Here is a 17352-nt window from a genome sequence, read left to right as displayed (position 1 = left end):
GGACTTGCTATCCGAAGGCTCATTTCTCTTTCCAGATTTGTGCAAGTGCCTCAACATCAGGGTTCAGAATGAAGGTGATGCTCCTGGGAGACTCATGTCCCACTCCGGCCTGGGGAGATGCTGTTCCCCACGTGTGTGTGAGGGGGAAAGCAAGCGGCGGGGATATCAGCACATGGAGCCAAGAGAGCTGGGCCTGTTACTGACAGTCTGATGTGTTTGAGCACAGGAGCTCAGAGCAATTTACTAAGGGGGAGCTGAGGGAATGTTATTACTAGCTCCACTTTACAGATGGAAAATCCAACGATGGAGAAGGAAGTGATTCATCCAAAGCTACACAGTGCAGAGCCAGGGATTGAGGCAAGAGTCCCAAAACCCAATCCCTACTGTCACCACTGCACAAACTGCATCTCTTGAGTCTTGCTCTCCTTGTTCTGAAGCCAACAATCTATGCAGGGACATGGGATCCCACACGGGGCTGGCTGGGCAGATCAGAATTAGTGCAGACGCTGCTGTCTCTCATATACCTCGTCACATGAATTGATGCGAGCAATGCTATGAAACCAGCTGCTCATCCCTGATTAAACCTCACCAAAGGAGAAGATGCCACAGGGCCTGGATATTATCCACTCCTGTCCACAAATCAGCAGAGAAAGGGGAGCCTGGGGAAGCCAATACAGGTTCACTCAATAACCCATTGAAGTCTGAAAGGACAGGGCTATGGAGAAAGACAGGTGAGAACAGGGCTGGCCTTACCATGAAGCAAACTGAGGAGGCCGCCTCAAGTGCCAGACAGTGTGAGGGGGGCGCCACTAGGACCCAGAGTGTAGAAAATTGTGTCTGCTGCTGGTGCATATGTAGGCAGCAGAGCAATATCATGAGAGGAGTAGAACAGGAAGAAGGCAGAATTGAGACCTTGCAAAGTTTTGGCCCAAGCAAAGAGGTATGGGGGTGTCATTTGAGCTCCCTGCCTCAGGTGCCAAAATGTTGTGGGCCGGCCCTGGGTGAGACTGCAGTGAGAGAAAGAACTGACCATGGAAGGGGGAGGTGACGTGCCACCAAGAGAAAACAAGTGACTGCCACGGAGGAGGAAAAGGGATGAGAAGAGAATGCATGGAGGAGAAACTGTGAGGCACTGTCCAAAAGAGACAGAATCATAATGGAAGTGAAAAAGAAATGATGCAAGGGATCACAACAAGGAGGGTAAGAGTCAGCAAGTGATTGAACCAAGGAGGAGAATGAACTGAGGAGGAGGAGGAGGAGGAAGGACTGTGACATAATGTGCCAAGGAGTGACCACATAGGATCACACTGAGGAGAAAATGTGAGGGAACACATTAAAGAGGGTCCACAAGGGATCTTGCCAGAGGAGGAGAAGGCAGCGCTGCTGCTCAGAGGAAAAGGGATGAGCACCACCACAGCTGAACCAAGAGGCCAGAGAGCCTTAGCAACACTTCAAATCTTCAGATCCTCTGGCTCCCAGGCAGTCTGGTTTTAGCTCTATTATGGGACTGGTCGCAGTGATCTTATGTTGATGGAAAGGACCACATCCATGCTGATTCTTTTTGGGCCTAATCCAAAGCCCGTTAAAATCAGCTGCCGTCTTTCTATTGACGCCTATAGGCATTTGAAGAGGCACTTTTAAGACATCATCTGCCTTTGATGCCAATGTTCATGAGATTGTGGTAATTCCTCACAGTCTTGCAGGGGCAGATGAGTTTGCTCTTTCCTCTCCAAGAGGACCCAGACTGCAGTGATGAATGATTGTTCCTCTATCCTGATTTCAAAGCATCATGTCAAGTGTAGAACCTTGGAGTTTTTACTCAGGCAACTTTTCCCACTATTTGTTTTATGCCAATGGGAATCATGTCTAAATAAAATTGCACAATCCATGTACACTATTATGAGGCACGTCAGCGTTAATGGAAATGTACAAACTAATATGGAAAAAGTCGAGCAATGGTTTCAGAACAGAGACAATAAATGCATAATTTGATTTAGCCACATCAGAATGGGAATTTTGCCATACTTACTTAGAAGCGTTGGAAAAATCTTTTCAACATCCCTTAGTAATAATGTATTAATCAAAACCACCTCCAAATAACCAGGCCAGGAATTGGTGACAGTTCTGAAGGCCAAGATATCTCATCCCCTCAATCCACTACGCAGAGTCCATTTGAGAGAACAGGGAGCAGCAGCCAGCTCACAGTTACATGCATTCACGTCAACAGAGTACTGCAAACATGTCTCGTTTCAGTGGGACTACCCACAGTGTGTTGCCACTGCACCCAGACCCAGTCCAACCATTAGGCAGTTTGGGGCAGCTTTGCAGCTGCCAGAGCGCAATGCAGCCTGGGAAACTACAGCGGTGCTTGACGCTCGCTGCAGGGTAGGGCCCAGCCCTGCACTGACCAGCAGCAGTGGGAACCCCAGGAAGTGGAGCAACCCAGCCCCTGCCTGTTCTGCTCTGCCACCTCTCAGCCGGGTCACTCCATTTCATTGTGACAGTGGGAAGCAGAGCGACCCAGCCCCAGACCACACCAGGCAACATGACTGGCAATGGGGGAGTGGAGAAGACGGGGGAGAGTCGCTCCACTTCCCGGCACTGTGGTAAGTGCGGAGGGGCCCTAACACTTGTTCTCAGTGCCAGGTCCTCCACTAATCCCCCAGTCACATGCTCAGGGGAGGCTCTTGGGGGAAGGAATACCATGTGGCAAGAGTGGGCAGAATAGGGCAGGAACAGGTGAGGGCAGAGCAGGGGTGAGGCTTGGGGAAGAGGAATGGGGGCAGGGTGGAGGTGTGGCCTGGGCCAGAGATGGGTTGTCTCTCTGCACCCCTCTAGGGACCTGCACCCCTCCCCCCCCCAGGGAAGACCCTGAATGCATCCTTCTTTCAACAGGGTGGAGGCACACAAATAGTTTCCCTTTTACAGATAAAACCAGCAGTACATGGAGGTTAGACTTGAAGTAAACGCACCCAGCAGGATAGGGTTATGTACTTAAGCTATATACTACAGGGATCTCTGCTTGCCCAAGCAGGGCCTCCCCAGTGATGCTGCTAGTTTTAGCAGTGTAGTGTCCCTCTTGCCTCTGCACTGCCAGAGCCTTTCCCTGACACGTGTCACTGCACACCCCAGTGTAGACCCAGCCTGCTATTCACAGCAGTAGGTAGCTACACATACACTGTGTGCTGCCACCTATGGGGTGTGACATAGACCTAGCCTTGGGTCTGCTCCCGGGCTCCATGTGGCACTGCCGCTTTGAAGCACCACCTCCTCTCCCCCTTGTTGCCTCTTTCTGGTAAGCATTTGCTTATCAGAGAGTTGACTAGTCATTCATATTAAGAATGTTAAAATGTGGTTAATTGACTAGTCGATGGAATTTCCATCAACTAGTCGACAGGCACTTCCGAATTCCTCATTTAAAATGTACAAGAGCCCCACCGGAAATGAATGTAGAATGTGGAACTCTGTGTACAGCCCAGGGCCAGCGGGAAGTCCTGCTAACTTTGGGTTGCATGCGGGTGCCTTCATTGAAATGCACAAGAGTTCCCAGCAGGAGCTCTAGTGCATTTCAAAGCCATGGAGCCCAGGATCAGCAGGGGACTCAGAGTCCCAGGCTGAGCCCAGGCTCCATGCTACTGCTGCATGCTGCTAGGAGCCCGGTGTCAGCTGGGAATTCCACTGTTGATCCTGGGCTCCCCACAGCGGCTTCCATGGATCAGCTGTTTGGCGGCTGTCCCTTTGAACCACGCATCTGCTCTATTCAAAGGGGCAGATGCGCGGAGCCCAGGGTCAGCTAGGGACTCCCCTAAAGGATACACCCACCACAGCGTATAGAGGTTAAGAAAAAGGTCCTTATATGGGCAGGTTAATCCATAATTGTTCATTGTGTGATTCTTTGCACCTTGTTCAGAAGCATGTGATAGTGAATAGAGTCTCAGACATGCTACTGGACTGCATGAGTCACTGGTCTAATTTGGCATAGTCATTCTTATTTTCCTAGATTATGCAACAATAGGAATTTATGAACATGTTGCACAGGTCGTGATGTTTCCTTGCCTTCAGGTGAGACTGAATGCCTTATTTCCTGTTTGATTTCTGTTTTCTGTGGGGGGGGGGTTGCTATGGGATGATGAGTAGGGCCAGTTTTTCTACATGACTCAGCACCAACAGCTTGTGAAAGAGTTTCAAATAGGCTCCATACCCAGTGAGGCACCTAAATGCAGGCCAACAAATAGTAAGTGTTTTGCTGGTATAGCTTATTACAGCCCTTACCTTTGCCCCCTCCTTCCTCATGTGGATTAAACTACACCAGTAAAAGCACAGTTTCACCTGTATAACTGCATCTATGTTAGTGGGTTTTGCCAGCACAGCTTTGTGGGTCAAAGATCACACCTCCTCCCACCTGACTGACATAGCTAAGTTGAGGAAAGTCTATAATGCAACTCTGGCTAAATAAGTAGTCAGATTTTCAAAAAAGCTCAAAATCTGGCTAAAAGTATCACCATGAGAATTGACATGTACTCAGCTCTTGGAAAATGAAACCTTAACGACTCATTGGGATTAGGATAAAAGCGGATCTTTAAAATACGTTAGCTAAAACATTAGTAACTAACATAATTAAAACCCTAGCGTAGACAGAGCACATTGTATTTGGGCACTTCATTGTGTTCTATGTTTATACAGCACCTAGCACAGTGGCATCCTGGTGCACAATTGACGCTCCTAGGTGCTGTGGTAGTAAACTACAATAGTATTATTTATTTAGCAATTAATAAATGCTAAACACACTACTAAGTATTAATCTTGCCCTGTCTACACTAGAGTTTTAATTAGGGATTTGAACGTGTATCCACTGCCTGGGCTCATCAATTGAATCTCATGATTACATGCAAGGCCAGACCTCCGCTGCCTCTGAACCAGAGGCAGCAGGAGGGAGAAGTGTGATCTGATTCATGTGGGAAGCCACTTGCCTCTTCCCATGCCATCTCCCATGGAGGCAGCAATGCAAACTGGGGAACAGGTGGGGGGCAGGCAGGGGAGAAGGTGCTCACAGGGAGCCGGCTCCCTGTGTGCACCGGCTCCTTCAGAGATTCCCCTTCCTCCCCCATGCTGCTGCCTCAAATAGAGGCAGCAGCACAGTGGGGGGGGGGGGGAAGGTGAACACTAGCTCCCCCTGCCTACTCCCATGTGTAAACATGTAACCGCTGAAAAAATTCAATGGTTAAATGTTTACAAAAATAAACAAATTTTAACATCCCTAGTTTTAATCCGTGTTGGCTCACAAGTTTTACAAACACACCTTTCCTCCTTGTCTAGACAAGTGCTTAGTGAGGGGGTTTTGTATGGACATTTTATGCTGCTTTTAATACTTTCATTGATACTAGAACCTCCCTGTCACTTGAAATAATTTGCCTTTGGCACTGATGGGACACATTCAGGCCCATCTCTTGTTTTGATATCAATTATGCAGCAGTGTACAGCTGCCTCCTGGCAAAAGTTCTTTAAAATAAAGAGCATGTATTGGTAATTACTTCATTTACTGCTTACACTTGGCTCAGTCTAAACTGTGAAACCAGATTGGTCTATTTCCCTTTCTGTTTGGAGGCACTTTCTCTTTTTGGCTCTTGTGCACTGGCACAGTACAGTTATGTTTGGATTTCCAACTCTGCTGTAACACATTTAAATAATACAATGTTTCCACTGCAGTTTTAATTTTTAAACCATTAGACAGGAACATTTATATCACATGAGGTATGGAACCTACCTCCCTTTATTAAAAAATTTAAAAATTAACTACATTTCTGCTTGTACTTCTTGACTGTGTCCTTTTAACACCACTCAACAGCTGTTAAATTGGATAATCGCCCGTTATCCTCATGTCACTAATTCAAATGCTAATTGCTCACAGTGCACCAGAGTTTATTCATCCACTCAAGGGCCACCAGGTATGCTCTGCATGAGAAGGATGCTAAAGTAATTTAGCTCTCTCCTGGGATTCTGGAAGCATTTAAAGAAATGCTTCCAGATGAATTTGGTATGAGATAGTAGATAGAAATAAAGGAAAACAAGATGGGGAAGAAGCCAGAGTGGAGCATGTTTTAATGTGCTAAACGCATTTCATTCATCATTCCAATTTTTAGACATACTGCACCAAATCCAAATCCAATGTAACTCTGATCAGCCAATGGCACTATGCCAATGATGAATTTTACCGCAGATTTGTATTTATTATTTGTGTAGGGGTAGTGCTCAAAAGAAGCAATGGGGGATCAAGGTTTCAGTGTCCTACGTGTGATATTAAACCCCAAGAATACACAGTCCCTGCCTTGAGGCGCTTACAATCTGCTTTGAAACAAGATGCATCTTCATAAGGATAAATCAACATGCTTGCTATTGAATTGTTAGCTACTTTGTGGCAGGTGCTCATGCATGCATCAGGCATGACATTTCTCCAGCTGTGCTGAGTGGGACCAAGTACCAAGTGGCCACCATGTTCCCAATGCGGCACATTTAGGGTATGTCTACACTACAGCACTAATTCGAACTAACTTAATTCGAATTAGTTAATTCGAACTAAGCTAATTCGAACTAGTGCATCTAGACCTAAAAACTATTTCGAATTACCATTTTGCTAATTCGAACTAGCATGTCCACATTGAGTGGACCCTGAACCGAGGTTAAGGATGGCCGGAAGCAGTGCCAGCAGGGCATCAGATGAGGAATTAGAGCTTGGAGCTGCGGTCTCAGGCTAGCTGAGGGCTGTGCTTAAAGGGACCCGACCCCCACCCCGGACAGACAGTTCTCAGGGGTTCCCCGCTTGCAAAGCAGTCCTGGCTTGGAGTGCCCTGAGTGCCCACACTTGGCACATCACAGCACTCGGCCATCAGCCTGGCTGCACTTGCTGCAGGCTGCCATCCAGGAGAGTCAATGGGGGGGCTGCAGGAGAGTTTCCACACTGAGGAGCCCGCAGAGCCACTCCAGTCCTCCTCATCGGGGGCTCGTCCCCCATTCCTCCCTCACCTCCTTCCACTTACCCATTGCTAGCCCCCCTTCCTGATGTACAAAATAAAGGACACGTGTGGTCAAAAATAGAAACTCTCTTGATTGAACAAAACTGGTGGAGACTGGGAAAAGGAGGTGGGAGAGGGGAAGAGAGAGGGTGGGAGAGGGGAGGGCAACTAAAATGATCAGGGGTTTGGAACAGGTCCCATATGAAGAGAGGCTAAAGAGACTGGGACTTTTCAGCTTAGAAAAGAGGAGACTGAGGGGGGATATGGTAGAGGTATATAAAATCATGAATGGTGTGGAGAGGGTGAATAAAAAAAAAGTTCCTCATTAGTTCCCATACTAGAAGGACTAGAGGACACCAAATGAAATGAATGGACAGCAGGTTTAAAACTAATAAGCGAAAGTTCTTCTTCACACAGCACATAGTCAACCTGTGGAACTCCTTGCCACAGGAGGCTGTGAAGGCTAGAACTATAACAGAGTTTAAAGGGAAGTTAGATACATTCATAGAGGTTGGGTCCATGGAGTACTATTAGCCATGGGGTAGGAACAGTGTTTGTGGAAGGCTGGAGATGGATGGCACGAGACAAATGGCTTGGTCATTGTCTTCGGTCCATCCCCTCCGGAGTACCTGGTGCTGGCCGCTATCGGCAGACAGGCTACTGGGCTAGATGGACCTTTGGTATGACCCAGTACGGCCATTCTTATGTTCTTATGGGGGTCTCACTGAACCAACTTGATTTTCATGCAAACCTGCTTCTGGGTTCGCATGTGGCCTTTGGTGGCCAGGCTGGCAGCTATCCTGCCCTAGATGGCTGCATTCCTGTGCCAAGTGCGGAGATCGTGGACATTGGAGGCCTCCCCCCAAACCTCGATGAGGTCCATGATCTCCACACTAGACCAAGCGGGCTCCCACCTCTTGCAGCCCCAAGCAGGCTCCTGGGAGCCACCAGCCTGGTCCTGGGAAGAGGTGAAGGGCTGGTTAGCAGCGGGTGGCTGGCTCATGCCGTGCCAGGTGCAGGGTCTGCTGGCTGGGTGCTGGCAGACTTGCAACTGGCACAAGCACTGTAGCGAGACCATGCCCCTTTAAGGGCTCCGGGGCCAGGAGGGGGGCAGAAGAGTTTCCCTGGTTTGGCCCAGAGTGGCCACCAGGGCAACCTGGGAAGGGCTAGCCTCCAACTAGTTCGAATTAAGTGGCTACACAGCCCTTAATTCGAAATACTTAATTCGAACTAGGTGTTAGTCCTCGTAGAATGAGGTTTACCTAGTTCGAATTAAGCGCTCCGCTAGTTCGATTTAAATTTGAACTAGCAGTTTGTATGTATAGCCACTATTAAAGTTAATTCGAACTAATGGCTATTAGTTCGAATTAACTTTGTAGTGTAGACATACCCTATGAGTTGTACTGGTATAATGACAGGGATAACGAAACATACCCTATCCAAAATAATGGTACCATCCCAAAATCTCTTTCCTTATAATTCTTGTTATGAATAGCTTGTTTTCATGGTAATATGTGGATAGCTAGTTGAACCTGCTTCACATGTTGGTTCCTCACATTACATAGGTGTCACTGGAATACATGTCTAAAGCAAAAATCACAGACCATCGGGCATACTACATCCGTGGATTACATTTGCTGCCACAGCTGGCATTTCGGAACAGCCTACTCCTTCACAGGCAGCTCAAAGGGCCACGCCAGCTCCAGCCATTCCTGTGGCACTTGGCAGGGTACACAGATGCTAGCGTGGGCTAGGACAAGTCAGTATAATAACCTGAAGGGAAAGAAACAGAAGAAGAGGCGAGCAGGACAGAGAAGAGAAGAGGGAATGGTGGCCCATGTAGCATACCGTTAGTATGAATATTTTCAGTTGTGGGGCTAACACACCACATGGGGCACAGGTGGTGTGTTAATGAAATTATAGCCTCAGGCAGTGTTAATTCATGGATTTCTTTTGTTTTGCATATCATTAAAAAAGAACTCGGTTGCATGCCAAGGTGATGAAACTCCAGTCCACTCCCACCACACTGGACAGATGCACTTCGCTGGTGAGCTAAGGGAAGAGAGGTTCTCCCACAGAAATGAAGAGTAAAATTATTTTAAGAATCTCAGAGCTTTCACTGGCTACCTTCATAGTCTACCTGCAAGCTAAACATGGGGGACAGAGTGTCAACCCAGACCACTCTCCATACCAGTGGCATAAACTGTGTTTCGTGGCACACCGGTGTGCCACGAGGCAGTCAGAGGTGTGCCATGGAGAACAACAGAGTTCAAAATGGCCACCATTAAAGGGGCAGGCAGCTTTTTAGTTTCTTTTTTTTTCTTTTTTTTTTTTTTAAATTGTTTGGTGTTCCTCAGTCTTAAAAAGTTTAAGAAACACTACTGCATACAGAAGACTTTACTCACTGTCAATTTGTCCTTCTTTCATGTGATCCTGTGGCGCTGACATGAAGATATGCACGGATGATTTTTTATTTCACTTTCTATTGTTGGTGTGACAATAAAGGAGCATAACTTCTTTAGCCTTGACCCTGCAATGAACTCCATGTCAGTGGACCCCAGAGCCCACACAAAGCACCACAGACTAGGATATGCCTGCACAGGCCTGACTGAAAGAGCATGGATCACAATTTGTACTGTAGCTCGTAGTAGAAACATACAGAGCCAGACTTTCAAAAGCGCTCTGATGTAAGCAGCTCCCATTATAGACACTGGGTATGTCTACACAGCAATTAAACACCCACAGCTGGCCCAGGTCACCTGACTCAGGCTTGCATGGCTTGGGCTGTAGGGCTGTAGAATGGTCGTGTAAACCTTCAGTCTCATGAGGGGAAAGGTTTCCAGAGCTCAGGCGTCAGCTGGAGCCCAAACCTCCACACCACAATTATACAGTGTCCCTGCACGAACCCCACAAACTTAAGTCAGCTGTCCTGGACCAGATGCAGGTGTTTAATGCCTTTGTAGACATACCCCTTGGGACAGACCCAGATGCAGGTGTTTAATGCCTGTGTAGACATACTCCTTGGGACAGACCATTAACATCTAAGCGCACCCAATCTACAGAGCTTTTTTGAAAGTGTATATACTTAACTTGGGTGCCTAAATAGGAGCAGAGTTATTTTGAAAGTCCATCCCACAATCCACAAGAGTGACAATATTTGTTTAAGGAAGCTGTTTGCCAGTACATTCTGTCAATCTTGGCAGTCGCTCTCTGTTCTGCCTCGCTCTTTGAAAAGTCCCCGTATTAAAGCATGGGTAACCTCAATATCGCCACCTCCCTCTTTACTTGGTTTTCTCCTAGAGCCCATTTCAGTACCTCTTCTCCACAGTGGAATTATTTAAAGGCAAAACTATTTGTTAGTTGTATATGTCCGGGTCAGAACTACAACAATGGCTGCCCGTCGCAGGGAGCCATAGCCTGTAATACCTCTAAGGCTCTGTCTGTGAGGTGGAGTGTTTTCCATATAAGGGCATGTAAATTAATAATCTTCCCCTGCTCGCTCCACCCATTGCAGTGAAAGATCAGCCAATGGGCTGACTTGTGCTCAGGCCTGTTACTCCACCCACTGCAGCAAAAACCAACCTATGGGGTGATAAGTTCACAGGCAATAAAACAGGCAGGCAGCCCCTCTCTCACTGGGGATTTGCATCGAGTGAACGCCTGGCCTGATCACCCAGACGCCTTGCACCCCCCACTCTCGAGTCTTACTGAGTGTACTCCGAGTTGGTCGACCCGAGTGGAGACAGTTTATGAGCATGTGACCGGTACTTGTGTTCCTGCTGTCTCCAGAACTGGTATAACCCACCCCCCCCCCCCCGCCGCCATCATCCCTATCCTAATTGATTTTTTAGTTGTCCTTATTGCTTGTCAAGTGACAGTGGCTAAAAAGTTACGAAGTTAGTTTATAAATAGTTGTGGTTTAGGTTTTTTACTGTTTCCTTGTATAAAGTTGTGTAAATAATCAGCCCTATGGACAATACCAGTGTTAATTCAACTGTTCCTAACCCCTGGGCAGTTATTGGGAATTATTGTGATTTAGAATAACCCCAGGGAATTGTTTTGTGTTGTCTGGCAATCTGTTTAATTTTTGTTCTGATGATTGTCTGGCGCCATCAAAATAAAATCAGTTTGTGCTTTTTGAAACTCCCAGTTGTGGTCTCATCCTTTCCGGCATCCCTTCGAACCTCGTGTATTACAGGGACTGACAGTATATAATACAAAATCAGTTACCATGACAGTGGCATGGGTTACAGCCTTCTATTTTAGTTCCACTATGTCTAAAATGGTAACCTAAATCGACACCCTTCTCATTTCCTCTTTGGAAAGGAAGCACGGGAAATCCACAGGGACACGGGAGAGCCATGTGCCCCATCAAACGCCAGGGGTGGAAGGAGCAAGGGGCCGGCTAGCAGCAGAGAGAACTAGTGCGCAGCACCCACAGCAGGGATACAACCCCCCGAACTCATCAGCAGTGTCGGGGGGAGCAGAACAACATGGCCCCAGCTTGCTCTGCTCTTCTGGCTGCTGCTCAGGGGTGGGAGCAGCACTGCCCCCTAATCCCCACAGTGGGAATCGGCGAAATGAAGGTGAGAGCCGGGGAAGCAGAGTGAACTGGGGCATTTTGCTCAAATTCCCCCACCACTGCCAGAGAGTGGGGGAGTTGACCCTCATTGCTGGTGCTGGATCCCCTAGCCCAGCTAGTCTTCTCCCCCTCCCCCCGCCCCAGGCTGCATCTCCTGTGATGGGGGTGGGAGAAAGGGTCAGGTGGGGGCAGAGCAAGGGCTGGGAAGAGGAAGGGAGAGGGCAGAGGATGGGCTGAGCCTGGGGTAGAAGGAGGCGGCTGTCCCAGCCCTTCCCCAGACTGGAAGGGTGTCACGTAGCCGGTTGTCTCTCCCTCCCCCCCTCACCCCATATTCCTCCTTCACCAGTCACCCCTTAAAGGAAGTATCACAGTTAGCGCAATTATTAATGCTAGAACACTTTTTCTCTTGCAGGTCTGCAGACAAGAACCTAAGAAACATGGATTGTCTCTTTGGTGTGTTTCCCAATATCATTCCGCCCCCTCCTCCAAATGGCCAGTCTCTGAGTTCCCATGAGAGAGAGACCCCAAAACTCAGCAGGTCTACCTGCTACAGGAAGTCATCCATTCTCATCCAAAAGTTGTCATGGGAATCTGTCTGCTGGCATTTAGCTGCAGTCTTGATTTTTTATGGCAGGTGAGGGCATCTCCTACATCAAAGTGCAAGTAAAAACGCTGCCCACAACTCAGACAGATTGAGGAGCTCAGAACAGACAAAAAGTTAAGCTTATGTTTGCTGCTTTGTCTTCACATATTACACTTTGCAGTTCTCAAGGGTCTGCAAGGAGTCCAATCATATATTTAATACAGCACAGTGAGGCCGTCTCGTACTCCTTTCAGCGTCAATTGCACTCTATTCTTGAGGAACAGCAGATATCACTCTTAGTTCCTAAACAGCCAAGTTTGAAAGTGACACTTAATTGTGAGGAACTGATCACCAGTTAGGGTGAAGAAATAACAGAATTTTAAAATAGGATCTTGCAAAATCAGAAGAAAATGGTCTAGAAATAAAACAAGACTCAATCTGGAAAAGTAAGCAAACTTACATCTCTGAGTACAATCATCCAAAACACACAACAGCAATGGCAGGGAGTAAAGAGATGAACAACAAAAATGGCTAATGGGTGTTTACAGGGTGAGATTAAAACAATTAAATACTATGCCAGTTTGGTTAAGCAACTACTAGAGGAAGGAAAGACACAACAGTCTACAAATATTTGAAGGACGTACACATAAAGAGAGAACAGGATTATTTAGCATATGCAAAAAAGAGAGTAATCCACATAAAGTAAATAATAAGTACGAATTAAGGGATGACATTTTATGAGTGGAAACTCAGGCAGAAGAACAGGAAAAGCTTCCTGACAGAGATGTATTAGCATCTGAAATCATCTCCCAAGGAAAGTCCTGGAAGCCTCATCACTTGGCACATATAAGCCGGAGTGGATAAAACTGCAAGTACGAGAAGGGCCTGATCCAAAGCCAACGGAAAGCAATGGAATCTCTCCCTGTGTATATCAACACTGCGCAGCTACCCCATGTCTTAACAAGCCATCTGTTATTTCAAAATATTTTTTGAATAATGGGCGCACTATTTTGGCATCCCTGTAATCCTCATTCCACGAGGGTTAAGGGATGTCTCAAAATAGTGTGCTATTTCAAAATTTGGGTCTGCAGAGATGCACCAAATTTCAAAATAAGCTATTTTGAAATAGAATCGAAACAAGATATGCAATTTAAATAGCACAAATTGAGTAGCTTTTTTCAAATTTAGGGTTCTGTGTAGATGCATCCCCACTGAGTTCTGGGGTTTAGATCAGATCCTAATTATGAAGCAGGCAACAATCCTGCAATGGGGAGGGAGATGAATCTACACTGCACCCTTAGCTCATAAAAAGCTACTCAATTTGAGCTATGCAAATTGCATACCTTATTTCGAGTTAATTTCAAAATAACTTATTTTGTAATTTGGCACTGTCTATCCAGTGCCAAATTTCAAAATAAACCTCTATTCCAAAACGTCCCTTAATCCTCGTGGAACGAGGTTTACAGGGACGTCGGAATAGCAAACCCATCATGTTTCAAAATCACAGGCTTGTTTCAAAAACGTGGAATAGCTATTTCAGGATACCGGAAGCATCCCGAAATAGCGCCGCAGTGTAGATGTACTCTACATGACTTTACAAAAGGGATGCAGGGTGTAGTCTGCACCAAACAAAAAGGGAAAACAAGTGCCAAAGTGAGATCAAAATAAGGCATCCTGCTGCTTTAATGCAACCTAACTGTCTGTAAAGAGCTGCTCTACTTGGGCCAACAGTGAGAGAGAAAAAGGAGGGTGGAGCTTTCATCAGTCCCTGGGAGAATCAATTGCCAAACACAGACAACTTCACTTTACCCAGGGCAGGACATACATTGTGGGAAAGAAAGAGAGAAAATGTGTGTGTGAGAGCATGTGAACTGTATTTTTAAATATGCAAGAAGCCAGGCTAGAGGGAGCTGGGGAAGGCTGAAGCCAAGGCACGGCAGCTACAGCTAATACTGTTTTCCATCTTCTAATAAAGTTCCTTGTTCGGTGTTAGACGTAACCAACTCTGTGATTTTTGTTTGCCATAAAAATGGACAGTGCACTGCTCCTTCCTGAGAGCTCCCTATCCCATCATCCCTTTCTATTAATACTCTTTCTTGGACTGAGCAGCAGCATCTCTGGGATTAGACAGGCCTTGTGTCTGGTGTTCATTGCATGCAATTAATCCCCTCCCTGCCTAACTGTATGGAGCCAATCACTACTGTTGAATAGGAGTAATCCGTCTCTGTTATCCGCAGCACTGGTGTAAATCTGCAATGGCCCACTGATTTCACTGTAGCAACTGCATTCACACTGCTTAAGAAAACTAAATTTGGGTCTATGACTCTGCAAAACTTTCCTCGCTGACAAATAAATATGTAAATTATATTTTAATTAAAATATGTACATATTGAAAGTGTGTGTAAATAACAAGGAAATACCCCTTCCCATACACCCATAAATTCAGGAAGCAGTCATAAACTTTGCCTTCTATTAGTTATCTTTCTGTTTGTATGCACACTGAACCCTTTCACCTTTTGTCTGTACTGTCTTTTTAAATTAAACACTCTTTGGGGGAAAAGACATTTTGTCTCTACTAAATCCTATATACCTTGAGATACAGAAATGCACAGTCAAGGTCCTCAAACCACCTTCAATCTGCTCTGCAGTGACACACAACCATACTATTGTGCTTAACACAGTTAGTGTTTGTTGTCTTCAATTAGATCAGCTAATTATTAAAGACGCATTAGATTTTTCTTTGATACTGTTCCCCCCCTCCAAACACACCCCTTCAGGGTACTTCAGGGTGTCACTACACAGCAGAGTTAAGGTTGTGATACCTGTCATGGGACAAAGAAAAGGCCCTTGTCTAGCCTAAAATTATTCTCCCTACTGAATTTCAAAGGCCCCCTGCTAACTACAGCAATAGTAGAGCTTCTCAGTAAGACTGCACATAGAGTATCATGGAACATGTTAATCAGACTATAGGTGTTGTTCACCCTAGGCCATGTCTAGACTACATTCCTTTTTCAGTAAAGGGATGTAAATTAGGCACGTCAATATTGCAAATGAAGCCAGGATTTGAATTTCCCGCATTTCATTTGCATAATGGCGGCCACTGCTTTTTTTTTAAAATGAGGCTTTTTCGAAAAAAACCCAGCAGTTTAGAGGGGGCATTTTCAACAGAAATGCCCCTTTTCGAAAGATCCTGCACTCCTCAAAAAATGAAGTTGGGACTTTGAGCTTAGGTGAAGGATCAATATTTTTGTATTTCAACCCAGTAGGTTCATTCATCCTGCATTGGCTAATCAAGCATGTGACATAATTAGGGCGATGTCTAGACTTCATCCCTTTTTCAGTAAAGGGATGTAAATAAGGCATGTAAATAAGGAATACGGGATCTTTCAAAATGGGTCATTTCTGTCAAAAATGCCCCGTCTAAACTGCTGGGTTTTTTCAAAAAAGCCCTGTTTCAAAAAAAAAAAGCGGTGGCCACCATTATGCAAATGAGGAAATTCAAATCCCTGCTTCATTTGCAATATCAACATGCCTAATTTACATCCCTTTACCAGAAAAGGGATGTAGTCTAGACATAGCCCCTAATGATGTAACCTGCCTGGTTAGCCAGTGCAGGATGGATGAACCTACTGGGCTGAAATTAAAAAATACTGATCCTTCACCTAAGCTCAAAGGCCCAACTTCACTACACAAAACCCTGGCTAGTTTAACCTGTTTTTATTTTTAAGGGGTTAAAAAAACACTAATGCGGTATTGAAAGTTGCAGTTGCGGCATTCTTATACATCAGAATTCTGCTTTTTTCCCATCATACTAGTTAAAAATGTTTCAGTCCCATTTACATTACAGATGTTGCACAATAGTCCAGCAGACAGAGGCTGCTGAAGCACCATGTTAGCACATCCCTGAGTAGCCTGAATTCTAGTCATCACCATCTTCTTTTGGAACTGGCCTGGCTCCCTGCAAACCCCATGGCTACGTCTACACTGGCCCCTTTTCCGGAAGGGGCATGTAAATTTCATGAGTCGTCGTAGGGAAATCCGCGGGGGATTTAAATATCCCCCGCGGCATTTAAATAAAAATGTCCGCCGCTTTTTTCCGGCTTTTAAAAAAGCCGGAAAAGAGCGTCTAGACTGGCCCCGATCCTCCGGAAAAAGCGCCCTTTTCCGGAGGCTCTTATTCCAGTAGGGCGCTTTTTCCGGAGGATCGGGGCCAGTCTAGACGCTCTTTTCCGGCTTTTTTAAAAGCCGGAAAAAAGCGGCGGACATTTTTATTTAAATGCCGCGGGGGATATTTAAATCCCCCGCGGATTTCCCTACGACGACTCATGAAATTTACATGCCCCTTCCGGAAAAGGGGCCAGTGTAGACGTAGCCCAGTGGTGCAAAAGAAGCTGCATAGCTGCTCTGTGTAGCTTCAACCTCCCCAAGGTGGACTTTCCAGTTTGGGAGTAAACCCTGGATGAATAATCCTTCTGCCATCACTGATGCTCTTCCATTCTCTAAATTTATTTCCCAGCTTGTACTGGAACCTGCCAGATACAGAAGTTAGCATGTATCAGTGCATGTGGCAGCATGGTATGTATATGACCCACATCTGAATAACTGGAGCAGAGTTATATGTTAGGGTTTCCAAGATGAAACAGCAGGAGTATGGGTCAATAATACCACATTTAACAATTTATTCCCCTACCACCACCACACATATTCCCAAATAGGTCATCATAAACACACACAGCCCTTCAAAGGGGAAAGAATAAGCCACCTTGCACACTAGTTACAGATTATCATCTTTTGGCCACATCAGAAAAATCCCTCAATTGCAAAATATCTCAAACTAAGATTGGACAGCTCCTGTGGTTTTGCAATCCAAGAGACTCCCAGATTTAATAGTTTGCTTTGCAGCAGGTGAACATTCTGTGGCGGGAAAATGAAAGGGTTTTCCTTTGACCTTTTATAAGGCTATAATCCTTGCTTATGTATTTCTTTTGCTGGCCTTCAGAAAACCTGTTTTTAAAATGCACAGAGAATAAAAGCGGAAAAAGAGAAAAAGAAAGATCAGTCAAAGCCTTTATCAAGGATGAGAGAACTAATTGAATCCAGATATGTTCCATGCTCAAATGTACATGCACAGTTGTTTCTATTGAGCTTTCAAAAATCTGATCAAGAGACAATTATGC

General features: G+C 45.8%; 1 long non-coding RNA gene across 1 annotated transcript in view; it reads right to left on the bottom strand.

Moving 5' to 3' along the window:
- Positions 1 to 17352, bottom strand: part of LOC106733043 (uncharacterized) — a 145238-nt gene that overhangs the window by 109941 nt on the left and 17945 nt on the right. The gene's annotated exons all lie outside the window — the stretch shown is intronic.

The sequence above is a fragment of the Pelodiscus sinensis genome, chromosome 2, assembly GCF_052426305.1.
Source record: "Pelodiscus sinensis isolate ZL-2025 chromosome 2, ASM5242630v1, whole genome shotgun sequence".
NCBI classification, from domain to species: domain Eukaryota; kingdom Metazoa; phylum Chordata; order Testudines; family Trionychidae; genus Pelodiscus; species Pelodiscus sinensis.
This window is presented reverse-complemented; position numbering and strand designations above follow the sequence as displayed.